At 33.1% G+C, this 5,256-nt stretch overlaps 1 protein-coding gene and 1 long non-coding RNA gene across 2 annotated transcripts in view; both read right to left on the reverse strand.

Moving 5' to 3' along the window:
- Positions 1-5,256, reverse strand: part of LOC118741845 (ATP-binding cassette sub-family G member 4-like) — a 70,009-nt gene that overhangs the window by 18,861 nt on the left and 45,892 nt on the right. The gene's annotated exons all lie outside the window — the stretch shown is intronic.
- Positions 3,597-3,832, reverse strand: LOC118740538. The gene is made up of 2 exons (XR_004993153.1): positions 3,784-3,832; positions 3,597-3,690 (listed from the first exon to the last, which is right to left on the reverse strand). It is a non-coding gene; the product is annotated as an uncharacterized LOC118740538 (long non-coding RNA).

Consider the following 5,256-nt stretch of genomic DNA (forward strand, 5'->3'; position numbering starts at 1 on the left):
GAATTCAAGAGGAATTCCCGGCCCCCAAATCACCCCGTCCCGAACACCTGGTATTTTCGAAAATGAATCGAATAATTAAACGAACACTATTTTGAGAATCTCTGTAGTGAGGAAGCCTTGTGGAGAAATAGTGAGCAGATGGAATCGGTACTTGGGTAATTTTTCCTAGTGGCCAAGACAAAAAAAGGCTAAGAAATAAACCCGTATATAACTGAACTTGTCTAGTTTACAAGAAAAAAAAGGCCACTGAATTATCTTTAATAAGACTGGTTGAAATTTACTAGGATCTTTCATCCCACGAAAATGCTCAGGAATTATACTTTAAAGAAAGGCCTATTGAAGAAGGGCCTCAGGAAAAACTATAGACTGTCATCAAACGTCATTCCGTGTAAACCTTCGTCATCGGACCGATCATAGCTCATGAGGCTATAGGTTTTGCTTTTCTTTTGGTTTTTTCTTTGAACTTAATCTTTTTTAATTTCATTAAATTTTTGGGAACTTATTTTTTGTATTTTTTAAATTTATTTATTTATTATACCCGAGCGCACTTGTGCACAAGGGTATTATAACTTTGTTCACATAACGGTTGTTTGTAACAGGCAAAATGAATCGAGATAGATATAGACAAATGTATACATAAATGATCAGAATGAAAAGAGAAATCGATTAAGCGGTGACTGTCTGTCCGTCCGTCCGTCCGTCCGTCCGTCCGTCCGTCCGTCCGTCTGTGCACACGATAACTCGAGTAAAAATTGAGATATCTTAACGAAACTTGGTACGTGAACTTCTTTTGGGCGTGGGACGGATGGGCGAAATCGGATAATAACCACGCCTACCTCCCATATAACGGTAATTTTAAGAAATACGAAAACTGCAATATTTTAGTAACTACTGAAGATAATTCACTCAAAATTGATAATTACAATGAGCTTCAGACGGAAAATATGAATATTATAAATTTTTGGAAAATTGGCGTAGCCACGCCCACTTATGGTTACATGTGTATATCTTGGTAACCGCTGCACCAATTTCTTCCAAACTTGGCACAGTTGTTGGCCTTAGTACAGCATATTAAATGGCTGGAAATTTTAAAAATCGGACAATAACCACGCCTACCGCCCATATAACGGTAATTTTCAGAAAAACGAAAACTGCGATATTTTAGTAACTACTGAAGATAATTCACTCAAAATTGATATTTGCAATGAGTTTTAGACGAAAAATAAGAATATTACCAAATTTTGGCAAATGGGCGTAGCCACGCCCACTTATGGTTACATGTGTATATCTTGGTAACCGCTACAACAATTTCTTCCAAACTTGGCACAGTTGTTGGTCCTGGTATAGCATACCAACTGGCCGAAAATTTCTAAAATCGGACAATAACCACGCCCACATCCCATATAACGGTAATTTCGAGAAATACAAAATCTTCGATAAATCAGTAAATATTGAAGCTAATTTATTCAAAATTTATGATTGCAACAATTCTTTACCAAGAAATACGTTCATGACAAAATTTTGGAAAATGGGCGTAGCACCGCCCACTTGTGATCACATATACATGTATCTCGCTAACCGTTCTAGCAATTTGTACCAAGCTCGGTATGGTTATTGTGCTTGCCACATAAAAGCAAACCGTTGAAAATTGTTGAAGTCGGACTAAAATTGAGGCCGCTTTCATATAACGGTAAATTTCAGATATGCTTGAAATTTCAATATTTCGAAATTTAAGGACGCTAATTTACTTAAAATGTATACACCCCGGCTTATCATGTAGCGGTAGCTTTCGGAAAGGTGGAAAGCATATATTTAATACTTGCGCCGGGTATTTAATGTTCGGCTCCGCCCGAACTTAGACTTTCTTACTTGTTTTTATTATATTTTCTTTTAGTTTAAAAATTTCACTAATTTGAAAATGAAAATATATGTTTAATTTAACCCTTTCCGTGTCAATTTTACGGTAAGCTCAAAAGTCAACCCCCTGAAAATGAGAAAAATATTTCTTTTTTTTTTGTGGAAAATTTACCGTTCAAAAGTTATAGCTTGCCGAATTTATTTGACAGGGCATCTCTGATTTGTAAAAATTGTTAAAACCACAAATAAACAATTAAAAACTACTAAGTAAAATTCAGTGAATAAAAAAAAATACTGGTTTTGATTTTAAAAAGTTTTTCTGGTTATCACGTTTATATACACTGAGTTTTAGAACTACGAGTTTTTACCTGTGGGATAGGCAAAACACTAAAACTTGAAAAAAAACTTCAAAAACAAATGTTGTTACAACTAATTTCAGCAATGCTATCTACTAATTAGAAAGCTTTCGAAAGAAAATAGGGCAAATTCAAAATGAAAAAGATGAAACGGCAGTTAATCAGTCGCATTTTAGTCGCAGCCATATGAAATGTCGATTATATTACACAAATCAACGGAAAGGGTTAATTTAATTTTTGGAAATTTATTTTATTTATTTTAGTTTTTTTTTTTAATTAAATTTTCTTTTGAGCGAGTTAGATATTGTTTTAACAAGAAAAATATATTTTTTTAAATTTCATTTAATTTGTAGGAACTGTTTTCTTGTTTTTTAATTTAATTTGCTTTTCCTCTTTCAATTAATTTTTTTATAATTTTTGGATTTTATTGTTAAAAAGGAAAATATATCTTGTTTTTCAGTTTTATTTTATTTGTAGAAACATATTTTATATTTATTTATTTTTTTTAGGTTAATCTTCTTTAAATTTTTAGATTACATTGCTTTGAAAACAATCATTTTTTTATTCAATTATATTTTTAGAAAACGTATTGCTAAAAGACAAGTAAAATAACGCTTAGGCCTACTCGTTAGCAGATCTTTCAATTAGGCAGTCTGCACACGGTTCTTATAGCTTTAGACGCGTATTAGATACTACATACGAAAGTTGTACGAAAGACAGAAAAGAGCTTTCAAGATAGTTGACGGAATTGACGATTGCCTTACGAAATACTTTTGGTTTTCGAGACACTGTGGGGAGTTAGAAGGCAGGGTCTACAGACTTTACTTGTGCTAAGGAGAACTCCGCTTGCCGTATTAGCTTTGGCTGTACTTAACACCCCTCCAGGTTTTCGTATGCACAAGAATAGCAACATAAATTCCCCTCCTACTTAACATATAAAAATTCCTTTAAATTACATATATGTATGTATATAGTATAAAGGCTTGATGGCCTGGTAATAACTGGATTTATCCTGGCAGACAATAAATACATATGTAAGTCTTTTTCTTCACTTTCTTAGTTTTTTTTTTTGAAGCTCCTAGAGTTACCATAATATGGTATTATGTGTTCATATTTTGCTTACAAGCTAATAAGAGTATTGCTGCATTAGCATTCCTTACAAAATGTAGTAAAATGTATAGCCCTTTATTATTTAAAAGTACATACATATATACATAGTACGTACTTAACAACAGCAGAAGTCAATAGTAAAGTGCAAAGTAAATAAATAAACAGAAGAAATTTAAAAAACGTGCCTTGGAAAATCTTACCCACGGCGAGTGCGAATTCGCATACAACGGGAATGGGAATGTTTTTATTTTCTTTCTTTGATGGTTTTTTTTTCACCGCTTGACCTTCTTACTTTGCGCTACAAACATGTTGCACACACCTTTCATTTCATAAATCTATGTATTTGTATTATTGCTGTATCTGATTTCTAAGCACCAATAGAAAATTGAGAGAAAAATAAAGAAAATTGCCTGCACTTGCAACTTGCAGCTTTGCCACACAAACACAAACACACACTCACGCTCACGTCTATGCCAACTGAATGAAATGTTGCTGCGACTTGTTGCATTGACCGACGAAAGCTAACTGAAAACACAAACCGTCAAAAAACCAACAAGCGATTTAAGTGCGGCATAAAATTTGAAATGAAAACACGCAAAAAAAATCGAATGAAACATTTTAATGCGACCAATTAGTGGGTAAACGGTGATGATGGTGATATGGCGATGGAAGTGGTTGTGGTGAGACGCTCAAAGAAATCGCAGAGAAGCAAAAGAAAGCGTAAAGGAATCATTCTTGCATGGCAAGTCATTCCGGTGGATACAATGTATATATGTACATACATATGCATGTATTAGTAAGTGCATATGTTTGTTCGTGCAGTTCCCAGTAGTGATAAAAGGTCGCTTTATGAAGCAGAGAAGTGAATCGGGATGACAGAAGAATATTAAACTGGGTGCGCATATAAGTATGAATGTAACATATGAGCTGTTATAAATGAAAGTGGTGTAAGTCCATTTTTGCATATATCGAGATATTTAAAAGTTTGTATTCGATTAATTTTAAAAATGTTGGTAAAGGTTAATACATCCAGGTGATGTTTTTTTAAGTGCTATTACAGCAAATATTATTATGCAATAATTAATATCGAAGTTGTTAACGAAACTAAGATAGTTTTTACCCCCGAAAGGACTTGCACCACTTTCAAAAACAACAAATTCCAAAACGAAAATGAGGAAAAGTTTAAGTCCATGTGTCAACACCCTTTATGGAAGTTTAATTTGTTAAAAAATCAAAATTTATGTAGTTATTTTTATACTTAAGAAAATAATAACTAAAACAAGTATTCAATTAATAACTTAAACAAAAAATAAGTAAGAAAAGATTGTGATTATTATGTATGAACGTAAAATTTATATTTCTTATCTTTCAATTTCAAAGTAAAAAAATGCAAGGAAGGCGGAAGGCTTTATTGGCATGTCTAATTTACAGTTAGACTAGTGAAGACTTCATGGTGAAGAGGCGGTATGAAAGGAAGTAAACTCATCATGTCTGTGTATATCTCCTTTGTAACAGGTCTAGGCGTTCTATATAGTGGCAACATAGTAATCTTGCTATGATATTTCGGTCTTCCCCTTTTCCCAAATAGAAAAAATTGCTTTAAATGGAGCGCTTGATTCCATAGTAATTTTTTAAAAAATTTTGTGTGGCTCGTCTCTTCTGAATCTCATCCAGCATATCGAGCCCTAACCACCAAAATAACGTAAGCGACATATTTTTCAAAATTTTATTTTTGATGCAGAAATGCATCTTGATGCTCTAGGAATATTTCTGCATCAAAAAGAAAATTTTGAAAAAAATGTCGATATTTGCAACCAATTTACAGTTTCTCCGTCTATATTTTTCTTTCTATTTGATATAGCTTTTTCTAGAGCTTCTGTAGATACTAGAGCTCTCGATTTTGTTCGCACATTTTCAAACAGCCCGGGTATAT

Source organism: Rhagoletis pomonella, unplaced genomic scaffold (genome assembly GCF_013731165.1).
Source record: "Rhagoletis pomonella isolate Grant_MI unplaced genomic scaffold, Rhpom_1.0 Rhpom_scaffold_00006, whole genome shotgun sequence".
In the NCBI taxonomy this organism is placed as follows: domain Eukaryota; kingdom Metazoa; phylum Arthropoda; class Insecta; order Diptera; family Tephritidae; genus Rhagoletis; species Rhagoletis pomonella.